The sequence below is a fragment of the Varanus komodoensis genome, unplaced genomic scaffold, assembly GCF_004798865.1.
Source record: "Varanus komodoensis strain SLA01 unplaced genomic scaffold, ASM479886v1 scaffold12, whole genome shotgun sequence".
Classification (NCBI taxonomy): domain Eukaryota; kingdom Metazoa; phylum Chordata; class Lepidosauria; order Squamata; family Varanidae; genus Varanus; species Varanus komodoensis.
In genome coordinates, this window is record NW_025335349.1 from 14,331,401 (window position 1) to 14,352,051 (window position 20,651).

Genomic DNA, 20,651 nt, shown 5'->3' on the forward strand with positions numbered 1-20,651 from the left:
GCCTGAAGACTAACAAAGAACAGAGCTTCTTTGTGCGAGGCAGTGGGAAAATGTAGAGTGATATACAGTCCCAGGCCCCCAGATGAACAAGACAGATCCAGGTTAAGGGACATAATGAGTGATTTCATGATTAGTGAACACAATATTCATTCAGTATTTTCTTTTCCCTAAGGGAGGAGAGAACTGGCAAGGACAGTGGTGGGAATGGATATATACCTTAAATTATTTTCATTCCTACACTCCCATTTTAAATGTACTTTCTTTGAAGCAAGTCCCATTGATTTCAATACAGCTAGTAGCCAAGTGAGAGAACTTAAGGACCAAAATAGACATCACATGCAGATTACATAGCACTGTTCCAGCATCCCTTTTTATGTTGCCAAATAAAAGGACTAAACAGGATTTGAGAAGCCACAGAGGAACCTGCACTCAATCTTTTCCTCAGCCATCCCTCACTGGATGTATTGAGCAACAACTCCCAACATCCCCCAGTCATGGGATACCGTGTGTTCTAGTCTAACACATAAGGAAGGCACCAGGGTAGGGAAGCCAGGTTCACCCATGCCAAATCCTCCTAGCATCTTTCTCCCCATGGAGTTCCAAATGATTTGAGATTATCTAAAGCTAGAGAGGGAGAGAAAGTCAGACAAGCAGCCCCAGCTCTTCTTTCATCACAATCACGCCCCCCCCCCCCCAAACAGCTTTTCCTTTTTAAAAAAGGCTGCTAATGTGTAGTTTGCCCCTATGGTCATAGAGGCCCCTCTCCTCCAGACATAGGGAGACGGGAAACAAGAAAAGAAGCACAGATGCTGGACACATGGAGATCACTCTTCCATGTATTCATTTCCTTTACATCCCACCTTTCCTCCAAATAGTTCTTGTGGCATTTGTTATCCTTATCCCCCATCCCATGTTTTTCACACAACAACCTTGTGTAGTAGGTTAGGCTGAGACTTGGTGATTGGCCCAGCATCTCCCTGTAAGGGTCTTGACTGCATAGGGATTTGTATCCAGGACTCCTCAGTCACACTCGGAAACTGTAACCCTTCCTCAACCAACATGGTAGCTTCCAGTTGTTTTGGTTTGCCATTTGCAGCATTCCTGACCATTGGCTGTGCTGGCTGGGACTGATGGGAACTGAAGTCCAAGACATTTGGATGACACTAGGTTGCAGGAAACTATTCCACTAACCACTGTGCCGCTCAAGCTTTCTGTCAGAATCCCTGAATGGAATATATGTCAGAAAAGATTTGAAAGATATGGCTTCTTGCCCTTTTCCAGCCTCTAAATCCTTCTGGATCTTGGAGCTACATTGAGGTTTAAAGGTTGGTTCACAATATATAACTGGAAAACCGAATTCCCTTTAAAGCACTCTGTGTGGGGCTACCCGTAAGAACGGTATGCAAGCTGCAGTTGGGCAGAATATCACAGCAAAGTTGGTAGCAGAGGATGCTTATCACCAGCATATCGCACCTATGCTTTAGGCTGCTTACATGCTCCTGGTCAGTTTTAAGGATTTTGTAATGTATAAGGCCCTTAGCAGCCTGGAGCCAGGCTACTTAAGAGATTTTCTGAAAGACTCTCCCTCCCTGTTCAGGTGCAGAGCTGATCAGGCAATACACACCTAGTGGTGCTTAAAATTTTGGAGGGCTGGTCCAAGCTGGCTTGGAATAGGGACTCCAGTATCAGAGTGCCCACTCTGTAGAGCTCCCTACCAGTACAAATTAGACAGGTACTGACCCTTCTGGGTTTTTGGCACCTATGGAAAATGAACTTGTTCCAGCAAGCATTCCTAAAGAATTCTTATCTTTAGTATACAGTACTTTTTATATTTTGTACTGGAATGTTTTGTATATTCCTTACAAATTTGTTTTATTTATGATTGAAAATATAGCTCAATCAATAAATGAATTCACAGAAACATAGAAACAGAGTGAGTCATGAGGGGCCTCCCGGGCCATCTAGTCTGACCCCCAGCTCCAGCTGGCTCTGCTCACGACATGCCCACTATGTGCATGTCCAGCCTATCCTTGAACACCCTCACCGATAGGGCCTCAATGACCTCCCATGGAAGCCCATTCCACACCCTCAGGGTCCTAACTGTCAGGAAGTGCTTCCTGGCATCTAAATGGAACCTTGGTTCTGAGCTTTGCTCCATTGGAGCACGTCCTGCCTTCCTCTGCAGGGGAGAACAGGTCTCTACCCATCTCCGTGTGACATCCCCTCACATACCTGCATGTTACCAACATAATTCTACTGATTAGCTCCTGTTAGCAAAACCCAGAAAATAACTGCTAAATCCCAGTCCCTTGTCTTCCTCAATTTTGCCAGGAGTTCAGATTTACCACCATTTATCTTGGACAAATTGCAGTGGAAGCCTTTATCAGGATGACCCTAAAACCCTGCTCTTTACTAAATATGACATGAGAAAAGTACATAGAAGAGCGTGAAATGGTTATGCTAACGGAAATGTTCAAGTAAATTGCATGACTCTCTTAAACTGCTGTTGTTGGAATAAGTGCCTACTCCAACCTCTGTTCTGCAAGCAGCATTTTATAATTATAAAAAAGCTATTTAAAAAGTTTAGACTCCAGAATAGGTTACATATTCTCAGATTTTGGTTGAAAAGTTTGGTATTATGGCAATCATACTACTGTTTTCACCCTTGGAGCTACTTCTGCCTAAAATCATACATTGCAAAGGAAGGTAAACACATTGAGTTGGATGTAACCAATCTTCTTGCACCTAATGCCCTCCAGATAATTTGGACATTAGAAACATAGAAACAGAGTGAGTCAGAAGGGACCTCCCGGGCCATTTAGTCTGACCCCCAGCTCTAGCCGGCTCCACTCACGACATGCCCACTATTTGCATGCCCAGCCTATCTTTGAACACCCTCACCGATGGAGCCTCAATGACCTCCCGTGGAATTAGTTCCCATCAACCTGCTCCAGCATGGCCAATAGTCAAGAATATTGGGAGTTGTAATCCAAAACATCTGGAGGGACCCAGGTTGAAGAGGGAGGATCTAAACAAAATGTTGCATCCATTCTGCTATGAGCAGAATCATTGGAATGACTTGGATTTAAGTCAGATTAATGTTAGATGAAACTCTAAGGCTGCAATTCTAGGTAGGTTTACTCAGAAGTAAGTCCTTCTCTGTTCAATAGTGCAATCCTTTAGAACAGGGATCCTCAAACTTTTTGATTAGGGGGCCAGTTGAAAGCTGCAGTGACCGCGGGCTGGTGAGGTGGGGGTGCTTGGGGGCACAGGCCTGCGAGGCGGCATCGGGCACGCACGGCGGTGGCTCGCTCCCTCGGAGATCTCCCAGCAAGTCCAAAACCATCTCCGAGCGAGCAAGCCACCACCTCCCCGCCTGCACTGCGAGGCAGTGGCGAACGCACATGTATGGGAGGCAGGCGGCGGCGGCAGCTTGCTCGCTCAGAGACCATCTCCGAGCAAGCAAGCCACCACCTCCCCACCCGTGCAGCAAGCAAGCGGGTGGGCGGCGAACAGCGGTGCAGGCTGGATGGATGGCCGTGGCGGGCCGGATCTGTCCTGCGGGCCATAGTTTGAGGACCCATGCTCTGGTAGATACAGGATTGCAGCCTAAGTTAGTTGAATGATTTTCAGACAATGAAAAGTTGACTATACTCCTTGATTTCACTTAGTCTGGATCTGGCACAGGCACTGAAAATTGGACTGTAGCCACTCCAGACAAATGTATTGGACAATGAATGAGTTCATGTGGCTTATAAGCCACCCGAGGCTTAAAGGTAGCCTAGACCTCCCACTATGGTCAAAAAATATTGAGTACACTCGGGGTTTGAGGCACTTCTTCCTCTCTCTTCCCTCCTCAGTCCTCGCTCTGATATCCCAGGGGAGACTGTGGGAGCATTGGGGGAGAAGCATGGAGTGGGAATGACAGCGACCTAAAAGTGCCCAAGTAGCACTTGGGGCAGCTGTCAGAGGTTCCTCACTGCTGATCTCAGCAGAGTGAGGCTTCTCAGTGACCCTTCTTTGTTGGGACCAGCAGTGGCTGGACTGAACTGTACTTTGCTTGGCCTCCTCTTGAAGAAACTCAGGGGAATGTGGCCTGTCCCCCCACTCTTCTTTGGGGCGACACTTGCTCAGTGGATGCTGCACCATACAAGGGCAGCATGTTCTCCTGGACCTCATCCCAAGAGCCAGGAGGTAGTGGCTCTTCCTTCCCCATACCCATTGCCACAGTGCAATCACAGTGGTAGTGGGGGAGACATATGCTGCTAGGCTTCTTCCAGAGGAGACCAAGAAGAACGTGCCACTGTCCCATGCTGCCTTCTCAAGCTTTGAGTGGGACTTGGGGAGATGGTGTACAGCACCAGGGAAGCTGATAATAATTGATCGAAGTTCCACTTAGGCACTTTGGGCAGCTGTCATTGGAAGTACTTGAGGCCCTTTCAGACCTCCAGAATGTCCTGCCTTTAAAAAGTTTTCCACCTGCTGCCACTTTTCTTACTGGTTTACAGCAGATACATGGACCAGCTGTGGTATCTTAGGTTTTGTCGGTCTCTAAGACCTATTAGCCCCAGCCAGCATGATCAAGGAAGCTATAGTCCACTAATATCTCTCAGTGTAGACCCTTAGGCTCTCAATCCCATGTTTATGCAAAATCACTGAAATAAAGATGAGGGAAGTTGCTGTGTGAAAACAAATTCTAAGAAGTTATCCACAAATTTGCTTGTAGCTTGGCAATACATGTTGCTCTTTAGTGTAGTCATCAAAAATAAAGATGAATAATGTATTTACAGCTCTGTTCTCTTCCTTGCCTGCTGCAAGAAAGAGGCAGTGCTACATTTGCTTGGAACCATTTTGGCTTGTTTAACAAATGCCCCTAAAGAATCAGTCTCTAACCAACCCTGTTGCGTTCTTTCTAACAAAAGACCATTGTGACATAGCAAATTATACTGCTGCAAAGGAAAAAGAAAATCTTCCTATTCAGTCTGGTTGTTACTCAAAGCTCATGTAACCTTCAATTAGCACAGGGAAAGAATTTCATTTCTTACAGAATGCATACTTTAATTTAAAAAAACCTATACACACGCACACACAGTCAATCCCAGCTGGGTGCCCTCCAGATGTGTTTGACTACTTCATCTGGCCAGACTGATGGGGCACTGGAAGTTATTGGTCAACACGTCCAAAAGATGTCGGGTATTATTAATATATTATTTTGTTTACCATTAAATGTATATCCCTCCTTTATTCTACTTACAAGGAACCCAAGGCAACTTACATGGTCCTTCTATTTATTTTCATCCTTGCAACAACCCTATGAGGTAGATTTGACTGAGAGACACTGACTGGCCTAAAGTGAGCTTTGTGGCAGAGTGGGGACTAAGAGCCTGCACCTCCCATGTCCCCAGCCCTGCACCCTACCTAGAACACTGGCTCTTAGTGGCAGACTCTCCCCTGCATCCCCCATTGCAATCCATTTTTGTGCGTTTTTTAAAGCAGTAAAGGAAATATCAAGTATCCTGCATGATGCATAGCTAGTTAATAGCTCTGGGGGCATCAGAAAGCTTTTGGTGCAAAGAAGAGTCACAAGGTGGGAAATGTTGCCTAACAGCCAGGTGAAATTAGCTAAGTTTCTTTTTTAACCTCCCGCCCCCCCCCCCCCGCTCCTCTCCACACACACACAAAAGTTCACTATGTTTTGTAGTAGTACTGGTTTCATTCTGTTAGAATCATGATCAAGTTGTTCTTCTGGCTGCTTAGCTAGGAACTGTTTGCCTCTTACTGAAGTTTGTTAAATGTGTCACTCCCTGAATTCAGTCTGCTCCTTTCAATCTGTACTTCTGCTAACAGAGAATAGTAGTTCAACATGTCTGAAGGGCCCCAGGCTGGTGAAGGCTGGCATAAGAGCTGTAGAGGGAAACTTTACATCCTTTAGGGTCCTCACTTCCCTCTTACACAATTAAGGGTAGAAAATGAGATCACCAACCTTGTTTCCTGTTGGGTACCTTGAAAAAGAGCCAACCTCACAGGAAATGCAAACCCTCCAACTAGGCAAAGAGAACACAATTCCTCCAAAAGAATATTGATCAGTTACAGATAATACATTTCCTAGTAATGAGTATGGAACTATTGTCAGAGTGTTTAACAAATGTGTCCAAAGGTTCTGCCTTCAATGATCCTCTCTTGGTTTTCCTTCTAACAAAGGATTGCTGTGATCCAGCAACTTTGCCATCTTAAAATAAAAATCTATATCTATTGTGTCTGCCTCCCACCTGCCTGCTCCAAATGCAGTACCCTTAAAATAGAACCTGGGAAAGAATGTCATATCTTAGCAGGCTACATAATTTAATTAGTGGTACTGGGGTGGGGGGACCATTTATACAAGGTATTTCAGAAGGCACAAGAGTGTAATTCTGCAAAAGAACTGGCAGGGTAACAAAAAGGAGGTTTGGGAAAATAGTCAGTCGTAGATGACTTGTACAAGACTTAGATTATTATAGCTTGAGGGAGACAAGTACTTCACTTTAACAATTTGCACAGCATTAAAAGAAATCCTTCTTTTGCCAAATGCATATGATTAGGCATGAACTTTAAAGGCAAGTATCATCCATCTGTATTTTTTAGCCATAAAGCAATTTCATTTCACCTCCTGTGGCTACATTTAATGCATTTAAAGTCCAATCTTTGGAAGCATTAATTTAAAATGATGTAATGGCTATCTGAATAGCTCTGGGGCCTCCTGTTTGGAGTTTTGGGTACCATGTTGGACTCTCCAATGAGTGCAGGCAATTCAGGTTGATTGCAAGGACAATTCTAATCTGAGCAGGAGTCTTTCCATTCCCTTTTCATCACTGGCAATGAGCGAGATACCTGGAATACGTAGACTTTTGGTTGGATTCACATCTATCCATAAGCTGTGGAAGGCCTTGCATGTCATGAGTTACACATGTTTGGAACTTGTGCTGCTTGTTGCAGTGGAAGGGGGAGATGTGCATGTTCTTTCTGCATGTTTTACCCATTGGACTGACCCAAGGACCATGAAGATCCTCTGCAAATCATTAGAGATGACATGCTTACATAGAGAAAAAATTTTATTGTAACAAATTTTTCACACAAGGAATTTATTGTTTACTCATGATTCCCTATTCATGGTTGTTGACAGGTTTGTTACATAAAGTTTTGACTCTCTAGTTTCACTTCTGTTTCTAAAAAGTACTTTCAGCAAGCTTTTTTCAGAGCAGGAAAAATGTGATATTTAGTTATGAAATCAAAAGAAAAAGCTTTTTTCATTTGGGTATTAGCCCTATTTTGCTACTTCACAGTGCCGTCTAGAGGTTATGTAGCAGAAAAATAGGAAAAGTAGTGCTGTTTGTATCATCCTCAGATCTCAATTCTGTAATGAAACAAAAGGCAGATACAGCCGATTAGCATCTGATTAATGGCCTTGTGTAGCAAAGCTCTTTTGCAGCTTTCTACTTATAGTCTCCTACACATATGACTGGGTCACATGTGCAAAGTCTCTTTAAACAGTCTACAAGTGAATGCATATTGTTTGCCCACATTTACATGGAGGAAACAAAGTAAAAGAGAAATCAGGAAGCACCTGGTTGTATGCTATTCCTGACACCACAACAGCCATTTCTGAAGTCACTATGTTCAAAGGAATTATGGTCCTATATGCCTATAATGGGCTTGTTCTTCAAGCATGGATCCTTATGAAGGAAAATGGCACCACCCATGTACAAGAGGAAGGAAGGTATTGGTAGACATGAGGAAAATCCCAGCACTTAAAGAAATACAAAATATGGTATGTAGGAGAACCACCAGAAGAGTTCAGTGAGAAATGCAGCATACTTGGTTGGCATAGAAAACTAGGGTGGGTGGGTGGAATGGAGTAGCCTGGAAAAGGTCATGGCAGCTGGCTGAAACCCTGAACAGGAGCTTCCCACAATGCAACATTTTGTGACTTGTAGAGGAGTATGTAAGTCTGACCCACGAGCCTCTTTATGTGGATGCTTTAGTTGAAAGACATTCCCTGACTGAGTTGCATGCTTGAGAACAGCTTGAGTGATCTGCTTGATGATTTAACTTGAAAATAAGTCTTTGACAGGATCAATGACATGCTGATGCATCAGATACCTAGGTAGTGCTTCTGCAATCATCTTTTTTTCCCTTGCACATCTCATGCACAGCCTTGCTGATTTCTTTTGGATTAAGTTCCCTATTGCTACTGGTCACTGAGAGTGGTTTTTTTCCGTGTATGCCACTATATTTTGTAAGCCCCAAATGTTTTTTCTACTTAAGTCCCCCCATGAGTCATTGTATGTACTGTCTGCACGTTTGTTCCCTTGCTGTTTATGCTGGCTGCCCCTCCAGATAGAGTCTAGGAGCTGATTCATGCTTGCATGCACATCACTCAGTGTCTCTTCTCTTGATGACTTATCTTTCTGTGATTTGTAGCCAGAGATGTGAGCTGCCTCCATTAAGGTGGATTATGTCTGGGATGATATGCAAATATCTGTCTGTAATATTTGATTTAGAATGGATGCTTCTCATATTCTGATCATTCATTAATAAGCACATGTGTGATTTCATCTACACTTACATTTTCTCTTAACCTATCCACTACTAGACAGATTAAACTAAAAGCCCCTCTCTCCAAGGGCCCGCTGCAGCCAAAGTTAAGCTCCCTTAGGTCTCACTAATTTCAATGGGAAGATTCCATATAGGCTAAAATCACTCCCCAATGCACCGATGGCACTTAAATTGCTTATGAGTGGAAAGAGTTGTTATAAGGGCTGCAAGTGATTTTTGAGAGGCCTTTCAAGATGCACATAAAGATCTCTTTCATTGCCTCTGGCAAAAAAAATTTTTTGCACACAATACAATACAATACAATACAGAAATGCTAGCAGTGAAATGCAATGAGGATAGACATGTGGAACAGCTATTCCCCTTTAAGGTTCGTAGTCTACTATTGCCAGGAGTAGGCAAGTCTTATCTCAGCCTAGTGGAAGGGCTCAGGTTTATTGCTTGTAGTAAATAAAATCAAACATTCCTGACAAGTGTAAGATTCTTTGATTTGTTGAGGCTTACAGGGGAAACTGATAGCATTGTATGGCAGTCAGAAAATAGGACCTTGGATAGCTCCAAGTAAATATAACTGTTCACTAGTAGGAGACTGAGGCTATCTCCTACTAGAATATAGGAAGACCTTGTCGCAGTAGGGAACTGAAGCCATCTGAAGTCTTAGGTAGACTGACAAGATGTATAGTGCCCATCCAAGAGGAACTGACTGGACTGTTAAAAGGGCTTCACCTTATTTTTCAGCCTGAAATTTCTGCAAGTTTGAGGAGATGGGACTTCTGTTGGGGACCTGAACCTTTCAGTGTGCAGCAGTGAATAAGGCAGTGATGGGCCTATTCTGAGGATGTCACCTGTGCCATGTCCTCACTGGAGTCCTTTGCTGCACACTGGAATTTTCAGGTCCATACAGCATTTCCAGGGTGCTAAAAAAAATCTTCTGAAATAAATTGCATCCACCTTGTTGTTCAATATCTATCTGGAAACTGCTCAAACTGTTTGTCAGGGGATCTTGACTGAGGTATTCTCAATAACCCAACAATATATAGCTTCCCCCCACATTTTCCCTAAATACCAACTGAATGTTTGAATTGGTGCCTGGAGTTGATGATGTTGAAAACTGAAGCTTAATCCAGACAAGACAGCAGTCCTCTTGGTAAGAAAGGAGAACTCTAAGATAGGGTTTCAGTCTACTCTGGAGGGAGGTAGTGCTCCCCTTGAAGAATCAGGTTTGCAGCCTCAGGATTCTTCTGGATTCAAGCTTTGCATCTGCATTCCAAGGTGCTGGTGATGGCCAGGAGTGCCTTTTCCAGCATGTCCTGCTGTGTCAGCTTTGCCCATTCTTGGGGAAGTCAGAACTAGCTAAGGTGCCAACCTGTCTTAGATCTAGATTGGATTATTCCAAGGTGTCCTTCATTGGGGCCCACATCTGAAGCAGATATGGGGAATTGTTTCATTGGGGGTATGGATAATGTCAAGGGAAAGTGCCATGCTGGAGAGGAGGGGCGAGGCCACACCTCTGACAATTCCCTGGTTGAAGCACCAGCTGGAGCTCCAGCCTATACTTCAGCCAGGGCTACTTGGGCCTTCCCATGTCTTCCTCAATGAGGAAAGTGCCATCCAAGCAAAGCCACAATAACTCACCACACTCTATCCCAGCCTTCCCCAACCCGCTACTCAATGCTTGTGTGTAGCTACAACTTCCATCAACCCCTAGGGCAGGGGTCCTCAAACATTTTGAACAGGGGGCCAGTTGAAAGGTGCCAGCGATGGGCGCAGGCTGCCAAGGTGGTGTGGGCAGGGGGCATGAGCTGGGCCAGGACGGGGGAGGGGGCATGCAGGGGGTGCGCAGTGAGGCAGGGGTGGGAGTGTGCAGAGATCGTTTTCTCCAAGCGAGTCCAAAATGATCTCCTTGTGAGCAAGCCGGCACCTCGCCATGCGTGTGCGCACAGAGAGTCCAAAACCTCTATGGCAAGTCGGATAAATGGGCATGGCTGGCCAGATCTGGCCTGTGGGCCGTAGTTTGAGGACCCATGCCCTAGAGCAAAGCTGCTGTGTCCTCTCTCACTGGTTTTCATATTCACATGCGTATCCGCTGACCATCTGACTCTCAGACACCCCTCCCCCCGCAACTCTCTTTCTCACACAGTATGACTTTGGGCTCCATCCCCCACTAACACAGCTGCTTCTGCAGCTCGGATGGCCTCTGCATTGTATGGGCCATTGCAGCAGAATCGGCTGGGCTAGGCTCTTCACGCAGCTGCTGCCCATTGCTATAGAAATGGGCAACTGAGATGACTGAGGGGTTGCAACAACTCCCCTACAAGAAAAGATTGCTTCAGAAAAAAGGGCAGATGTGATGGAGGTGTACAAAATTGTGTAACTGAAGAGGAAGACATAATTATGTAACTGAAGAGGATGACATTTTTCTCCCTTTTTCATGATACTAAAACGATGCTGATGGGTAAAGATTCAGGACTGAAAAAAGGAAATCTTTACATAGTGCATAGTTAAACTATGGAATTTACTTTTGCAAAAGCTACTGATGACTACCCATTTGAATGGCTTTAAAACAGGACTGGACAAATTCCTGGGCTATATGCTACCTGTAATATCAGAGACAGTATGCCTATGGATACCAGTTGCTGGGGATCTTGGTTGGGAAAGTGCTGCTATATTCATGCTCTACTTGTGAGCTTTCCATGGGCAGCTGCTTGGCCACTATGTGAACAGAATGCTGTGTCAGATGGACCCTGATTGTATAACTAATTGGATTGCAATTGATTATATCCTACCTTTTCTCCTAAAAGGAATCCAAGGTAACTTATATAAACCTTCTCCTCCTTTCAAGTTTATCTTCTCAACAGCCCTGAGAGGTAGGTTAGGCTGACAGTCAGTGACTGGCCTAAAGTCACTCAGTGAGCTTCATGGCTGAGTGGGGACTGCAACCTAGAACTCCTAGGTCCCCCAGTCCAAGACAGTGGCTACTATGCCCCACTGGCTCCCAGGCATGATTCTTCTTGTATTCTTCTTTTGTGCAGCCCCACTGGTTGCCTTGGGATTTAACTTGGCAGGCTGCTGGGTCTAGGGCTATGCTGTTGCCACTGCTGTAGCATGCACACATCCATCTTCTGCTGCCACCTCCTCTTTCACCATTGCCTGGTTTCATACTGTGTGTGTGCACCACATACACTTATCCACTTACAGATCTTTCTGGGTCTCCCCAGCTTCCACCCTCCATACATGCTGGCAGGCACAGGCAGCTCCAAAGGAGAAGCTGTGAAGTTCACAGATGTGCCTGTGGGCTGGTGGATTTAAACTGCCAGCCCAGAGGAGCAGCCGCCACAGCATGATTTTCATGGCCATCGTAGTGAGAGCCACTGTGGCCTGGGACTCAAGAGATCCAAGGTCCAGTAGTCCCTATTCAGCCACGAAGCTTCACTGGGTGACCTGGGGCCAGTTACTCACTCTCAACCTAACCTACTTCACAGGGTTGTTGTGAGCATAAAATGAAGAGCAAGAAGAGAACCATGTAAGCCACCTTAGGCTCCTTGCAAGAAAAGTGATACATACATTTAATAATACAGGTACAAATAATCTGAGTCCTAGAAACTCCCATCAGGTGTACAAGTTGTCCCCACACCAGTTCTTCCTTTTGTCCTTGAGCCATTGCGGATCTGTTTTCCCTCCTCAGCCCTGTTCCTAGTTGGCAGGAGGCACCTCTACAATATGTGTCATATTTTAAGAAAGCTTCTCAGACTTAGAGTGGAAATGGAGAGAGCCCAGAACAGGTGAGCTTAACATGACCTCTGCCCTGAAGGAACATGCTAGCGGCAGAAATGGCCCCTTTAGAGGGGACCCAGAATGGAGGATGAACTCAAAATAGCTCCCAGCCAGGTCTGTGTAAGTAAATTTCGACATGAAGCAAATGCTCAAGAGCTAGACATAAATCCCTGAAAACCAGGATTTATAACACAATAAGGAAGAAATGTTCTTTCTTTTGCCAGGTTCAGCAGCTGCCTCCAGCAAGTTTCATGATTCTTTTCTTTCACTGCTCCTGGGCTTGCACAAGATAAATACAAATTAATAAAGGCCATGGACAATGGCACCCTCAACATATTACTCAGGATGAATCCCTGATGAATCCCTTCCTCAGGTTGATAGCAACAGCTCTCAGAGGAAGAAGCAAAAAGAGGAGGAAAAGGCAACCCAGCATTCCTCTGTCAGTTAGGATGCATCCTTTCCTAGCAAAGACATAAGCAAACAAGCACTTAATGTGCAGTGCATACATAATTGCATTGGGAGGAAGAGAGGAAAAGAGAACAACGTGGCACCCGCTGGCATGAAATATGCAATAATAAACAGCCATTCCACATAGCGGGTGGTGTGCATCATGCTGTTGTGCAGGCTTCCTCTTTGCAGCAAAAGCTGCAAATGAATTCAAAACTTGTTCTGAAGAAGGGAAGGCCTTGAGAAGGGGCAGGGTTGAATGACACTCCTTACTCAGTGTGCCCCATAGAGCTGGGGTGTGTGTGTGAGAGAGGGAGGGGCGGAGGGAGAGAGATCAAGCTGTCTAATCCTAAAAGCATTTACATTCACAACCACATGTGAGAGCTTCTCCTGATGGAAATTCAGTTGCTGGGGAGATGCACTGCCTTGATACTGGAAAACTTTAGCACATGGAACCAAAAGCATCCTTGTCACAACTTTGATTAAGAATTAATGAGATGGAAGACCAGTTCGAACTGAGTTCTCTTGTGTTTATAAAGTCTATCAGCATAATCCTAGTTCATTGGGCAGCATGAAGTGACTTCTCTGTGTGTGTCCGTCGAATACATCAAAGAAAAATGGAATTAACTTTCTTTAGGTGGTTATGGCGTTTTTAATTTATTGCATAAATGGTCCAACATGTATTTGTCTAACAACACTCTTATGTCTTGAAAAAGCTTTGAAAAGGGGTGGCATAGGACATGATGATACATAGGCTGCCCCATAGTCCAAACACACAGGATGAGTCCAGACGTAGTGGCACATAGAGGGAACCCACTGAAATCTATGGGACTTGAGCTGATGATGACTAACTCTAGTACCACTTATTTCAGTGGGCCTGCTTTAAGTATGCGTAAGTCTGGACCCATCCTATGGTGCAGACAGAACAGGCAGCATACCAAGGAAATCAACTGCTCTGGGTGGTTAACAAGTACAAATGCTCATGTCAATTGACTAGCAGCTATAAGATAAACATTGCATGGGGGATAATCTTGAGTCACTTGCACTCTTGCCTGCACAATTCTCCTTTCCCTTCCATACTATTTCATGTATCTGAAGTATACTATAGCTCAAAAGAGCTGAGAACATAACAGGCCTGAGTCACCCCACACCCCACAAATGAATGCAGTTACATTTCTAGAATAATTCTCCTCCTCTCTTTTCCCATACCCACACACATTATTGTGAGTCATACTAATACGCTGCACAAAGTGGGGAAATGCTTTCCTTTGGGCTCTGGGTATTGATGTTAGGGAATGGACACTGGTGGAAGGCAGCATGTTCCAAGCACCTCAAAGTGCGATCCTTGACCCTTATACTGAAGAAGTTGGCTAATTTGCGGAACTCGGCCTTCCTTGTCCTGGCTCACCTCTGGATGTTTTTGGACTACAAGCCCTAGCATTCCTGACCATAGGCTATGCTGGATAGGACTGATGGGTGATGAAGTCCAAAACACTGGGAGGGCACCAAGATGAGGCTGGCTGGTTTATGTGATGCCATTAGAACTTTTGACCTGGCAGTGAGATCATGCTGATCTACATATGAGCAAGACATCAAGTGATACTAAAGGTGTCATGGGACTGTATCACCTCAGAGGGATTGAGACTGCTATGTCTGGAGGTACTCCCAGGTAAACCAAAGATCCCACATGCAAGCACCTAACATCTCAGGGAAAAGGCTGGATTAGGCTCAAGCCCTTCTTTCTGAGATAAGGGAATGTTGACACTGTGCGGGGATATTGACTCCTGCAACATAAAATGCACTGCTAGTGGAGTCCAAAAGCTTATCTAGTCCTGAAGGCAGTATATAGCAATTACAGGTAGCAATTAGATAGCCCTATCTACCATAACATTATCTAATCCCTTTTTAAAACTGCCAAACTGGGGGCTATCTCTCATTTTGCAGTAGCAACTTAAGGACTTAAGGACACAGTCTGAAGGTGATGGCCAGAAGACCCCAAATTTATAAGTTTATGGTCATCCAGTGCAGAGTGGAAGGGGCAGCAGAAGTGATCTATGCCTCCCTATCCCCTTACCTTGCATTTTTTGCTAGATGGGCTTTTTTGTTCACCTACCTGGGATACACTGTGGGGATAGGTATCCAAAGAAACATCTGGATAGTTTGCTCTTAGCATCTCCAGTTTCCTTCACTCCCTGCCGCCTTTTACTCCTCCCCAAGGTAACATTTCTGACCTTGGCAAGCAGCCAGTGTGGTTCTTTCTATGATGGCTGCAAGTGGGATGGGGGAATCAGAGCCTGGATTCCCAGCTTTGAGGTCAAAGTGCTGTCTCCAACTTGGATCTGAGAATCCAAACTATCTAAAAGTGCCTTGCACACAAAGCATGCACTGTGTGAAGAAGAACTTTCTTTTATGTGACCTGACTCTTCCACCATTTATTTTCATTGGATGATCTTATGAGAAAGGAAGGGAAAATGTCATTTCATAAACATCTGTTGGGGTTCCCTTCATCACTTTGTCTAAACTAACATGCCCCAGACGTTGCAACGTTTTCTTGTAGAGGAGTTGCCGATCATTTTGGTTGTCCTTATCAGAACCTTTTCAAGCTCTGCAATACCCTTTTCAAGTCATGGCAACTAAGCTGAATACATTAATCCAAGTATGGTAGCACCACAGATTTGTATACAGGCATTATGATATTGGCAGTACTTGTCAGTAAGGCCCAGAACTTCATTTTTTCTCTCCACTATTTAGTTCTTTAAACTTTCTTCCTAAAAATATCAATTCTGGCTCTGCAGAAGAGATAGATGCAGAGATAGATGCCCGCCCACCCCCTACGATCAGCAGTGGATGCCCTCCTCCGGGAACCCTCCGGGAAGGATATTGGGAGGGTGAGTACCCGGAGGAGGGCCTTCTCTGTGGTGGCGCCCCACCTATGGAATGCACTCCCCAGAGAGGTCCGCCTGGCGCTGTCATTATTTGCTTTTCGGCGCCAGGCAAAGACCTTTTTATTTAAAAGTTATTTTAACTGTTAATTTATTATTATTGTATTTATAGATTTTAATATATAGCCGAGATGGTACCAGTTTTTAAATTATTGATTGTATTTTTATGTTTATTTATGGATGTTGTGAGCCACCCCGAGGCTTTGTTGCAATGGGGGCGGCATAGAAATGTTTTAATTAATTAATCCAGCTTCTCTGCAATTTGTGTATTGTCTTTTAGCACACCTTTAATTCCTTTGTCATCTAACTGCCCCCCCCCCCTGCTTTTAACATATATAAACTGTTGATCTTAATGTTTTTAATGTTATGCTTCTCAACTTTCCCCCTGACCTTGTTGCCTGTATGTATTTCTTTGGCCAAAATGTATGTTCCTTTTTGTTCTCATCTGGGCAAGACCTCCACTTTCTACAACAGGGGTGGACAACCTGTAAGGTTTTGGATTTTGGATCTAAGATTTTGGGTCACAACTCAGCTCAAGCCTGCATAGCCAATGGTGAGTGATGATGGGGGCTGAAAGCCAAAATATCTGGAGGACAACAACTTACCCACCCCATCCTATAAAAGCCCTTCTTGCTTTAATAGTTACTGTGAGCCTCCCCTACCGCTCTCCTGCATTCAGAAGAGGTACAGTTATTAATGTATGTAAAGAGCAGGCTGCTCTCTTACTGACCGCAAACTGATCAGATCAATGCTCCATTAGATCTTGAGGGGGAGATGGAGAAGCAGGAAAGGGAGAGGACTTTGAAGTTTCATGGTTGCCTAGAGGAGTTTCTTAGGCAAAGCATGAGAAGCAGCCTATTCTGGAAGGGACAAAAGGGTTTTCCAGAGGGAAGAGGGAGCAGATGCTAGACTCAGTCCTTGACTCAGTTAAGAGGCATCAAGCAAAATTGACTGAATGAAATTAGGCAAAATGAGCTGCAGGGAAATTGCTGTTCATCCCATCTTATCCTCAAGCAGCAAGAGCCACTCTGAGGACTCTTGAATCCTTTTTGTCCCTTCTCTCCCACCTTTTCAGTAAAACTTGTTTTCATACTTTTCTGTAATCCATATAGTTTCAACAAAAGAACTGCACTTGAAAGAATTGTCTTGACTTTGAACCCAGAAGGAGGGAGGAAAGGGACCAACTCATGACAGTAGACTGTTTTTAGAACATGAGGGTTGGTCCACAACCTGAGCTGCAGAAACCAAGTTTCTTAAGGCCTTCAATGGGCCACCTCCCTCCATAAGCTTCCCTTCTTGCCACCATTGTTTCCAGCTGCTATTGCTCCTCCTCTGCCTTTTGGCTACCACTTGCTTGCTTTAGAGGGAGAGAGCCAGAGAGCAAGCAGGCCATGGTGTCTGCTCCTCCTCCTCCTCCTCCTCCTCCTCCTCACCACCACCATTGTCTGAGCCAGAGCACAAGGCAGGTGAGCGAACAAGCAGATTGCAATGGTGAAGTGGGCTGATTCCAGTGGGCTTATGTCAGTAGGTCCTCACTGATGTCTGAACCCTCAGCAGGTACCCAGCCATACCTTCCCTGGACACCAGTCTTACTTGGCTGTAACAAATGGCTACATGATTTAGCAGTGACACTCTGATGATTAGTTATAGGTTCTTTTGATTCACCACTGGGTATCTGGCTCCCCATTTGGAAACCAGTGTACTGGAAGCTAGGAAATCAGCTCCTTTTCTAATGGGCATGGCACAGTTTTACGAGCAGAGAGAATCATTGGTTCAAAGGGAGCAAGGCAGGGGTTTGAAGTACTCTCATGGGTGATTGGTACCTTTCTAGTTTTCACTGAAAAATCATTAGAAAGCAGGCAATTGATGACTAAGCATTCCATGGGTTTGTGAAGTTATTTATTTAACAATTGATTTGATGAGGATTGCAAAAATGATCTTGTTACTGACAGTCAAAAGATACATTCCAGCAAGTTAAGTAAAGAAATTGGCCTTACCTGATCAATAATGAGAACAATAGTTCATGCCTACTGCATGTTGCTATGAGGTTCAGGGGTGGATTTCCCACCCCCAATCCAGAGGCTGAAGAATGAATGCAAGTTGCAGCAGCTGAAACCTCAAATTCTCCCTTAGGAGAAGCAGCTTTGACCCACACACCAGAGCATGAGTGTCAGGAGCTGGGATTCCCCCTTACTTGCTTTCAAACCACAGGCATTTTTTTGTTTGTTTTTGTTTTTTGCTTAAGAACTCTTTATTTCCAATATACACTAGCGAACTATAGCCACCAGAAGATGAGTCTCTGTGCATGAACAGAGTGATTAATTGAACCCAAACAAGAAACTATCTCTAAAAACCCTCCTTTTTAGTACTCCTGAACCTCATCGCAACACACCCCTCTGGGTGTGCCCCTCTGGAGAAGGGCTAGCCTTCTAGATCTGTGCAGACCTTTTAATTGGGTGGTCCTTCTCTCTCAGTGCTGTGTTGAGCCAAGGACCCAACTGGGCTCCTCCTGCTCCTCTCCCATGTCCTCTGCATGTACTCCCAGACCCCAACTGTTCCCAAGCACTGCCTGACCATCTGGGGACAGTGGCCTTCAGATAAACCTCTTCCACCATCTCTGTGTTCATACTCCTCATTTCCCAGACCTCACAGTCCTCATCTGAAGAGTCGGCGCCACCATGGCTCTGGGAAGCACACACAGAATCATAGAATCATAGAATAGTAGAGTTCAAGGAGCCATGAAGGCCATCCGGTCCAACCCCTGCTGTTGCATGACACCAGTTTTCACCATCCCACTCAGATGGCTGTCCAGTTTCTGTCACCAAGATCAACTGCCTTTTTCTTTCCCAACATCTAGGAACAGAAGCATCTTCAGGCTTCTCTTAGGATGCAATTCCTTGGGTAGCCATAGCTTTGCTTAACTCAGAATGCTGCTGCATGTAAGCTGGCACAGAATGCTTGCAGCTCACTCATCCATCCCAGTTCCCAAGTACCTTTTTGCTGCCGTTGCACACTTCTGTTTTTTATGCTGGGACACATGACAGCAGGAACAAAAAATGTGCCGTGTTTTGAGTCAGGCACTTGGTCCATCTGGTCAATAATGTCGACACTGACTGGCAGTGACTCTCTAGAGTCTCAAGTAAGGGCTCTTCCCAACTTCTTCAGTTGCCCAGAGATATGGGCAACTGAATGGAGACCTCTTGCACACAATGTGCTCTACTGCTAAGTTACACCCCTCCTGATAGGTTTACACATCTAAATGTATGTCTGTATTCTTGGATAATAGGAACAACTCTGTAGAACTTCCAAGCACTAGAGGCAATTGAGAATGACTGGCTCATCACCTTGGTGTCTGGTAACTTGGGTCAGTTTTTTAACTCCTCTTTTCTCTCCCCCTCTCCTGGCATCGAGAATCAACTGTGGCTCTTTTGTGATAGAAGCAGTTGCACATATCTCATTTTTTCCTTTCACATACTTGCACTTGTACAACCAGCTGTAGATGTTCTTATAATTCAAATATGTTGATTAGTTTTCTCCAACTATGTATATGAAACGGTTACTAAAAGTAACTTGATTTAGAACTTCTTTGAAACCAAAATTCCTCTAGCCTGCATTCATTTAAAACTAAATGTGGTGTTATTTCACTTTCTTTTTTAAGGGCAAGTAGCTGTCATTACTCTCACTGGATTATCCAGCAGGGATATACTGCATACATTGCACAGCCCCCAATAATTTCTATACGGATGACTAGAAACCATCCTAAAATGCATATTTTACATGCATTGTTCTCTTGGAGAACTACATTACAAAGTAGGGGGAAGAGAGAGTTTCCAAGGATAACCAAATTATCTTCACATAGTGGTTCAAAAAGTGTGAAATTGTTAAGCTCACATTAAAATGTGAATCTGAATAATTTATCCCCCCATCCTTACTATCCCAGAGGAACAGGACCTGAGTGGCCAACAGCATGACTCAATCAAAGCAGATTCATATCATATGCTCAACAGTATTGTTTGTAAAAGATTCACGAGTGCATTCCCACAATCCATACAGAAAAATGAAAAACAATTTGGCATCTTGTAAACTGTCAGTTAAAAAAAACACACCCAAAACCAGAGAACAAAGTAAACTTAACCTGACACCATCTGCTGTGGAAGGTTCTGCAGTTGCACTCAAGAAACTTGGAGTGCAATTCTATCACCCACACAGCAGATGCTCATAAGCCTCCAAACTTAGTGGCAAGAGTAAGGTGCAGTGGCACAGATCATGAGCAAATGCCCATGATTTAGGCAATTTGTGCAAATTCAGCATGAGAAAGTAGTACAAATTTCATGTTCAATTGTGGTTTGATTTTCAGAATTTTCCCATTAATGCAGAATGAGCAGTGATCACAAATCTGAATTGGAATCAGGCACATGATAAGTGGAGAGCCAATGTTCAGAGCATCCTGGTGATATGGAAGATTGCTCATTCACCCATGCTTAAGTCCTGCCAGACAAACCTTGTGGAATTCTATGACAAGGTTTCGAGGTGGCTAGATGGAGGGGATGCAGTGGATGTGGTTTACCTGGATTTCAGCAAGGCCTTTGACAAAGTGCCCCATGATATCCTGGTGGAGAAACTGAGGAGTTTTGGGATACACCAAAGCACTGTTCGGTGGATTAGGGCATGGTTGACTGACCGAAAGCAGAGGGTAACCATTAGTGGGGAATCATCGGGATGGCGGCCAGTGACAAGCGGGGTCCCCCAGGGCTCTGTCCTGGGGCTGATCCTGTTTAATCTTTTCATAAATGACATGGAAGAAGGGGTGAACATTCTGCTGATCAAATTCGCAGATGATACTAAAACTGGAGCAGTGGCCACAACTGAGGAGCAGGTACTCCAGATCCTTTTGGATCT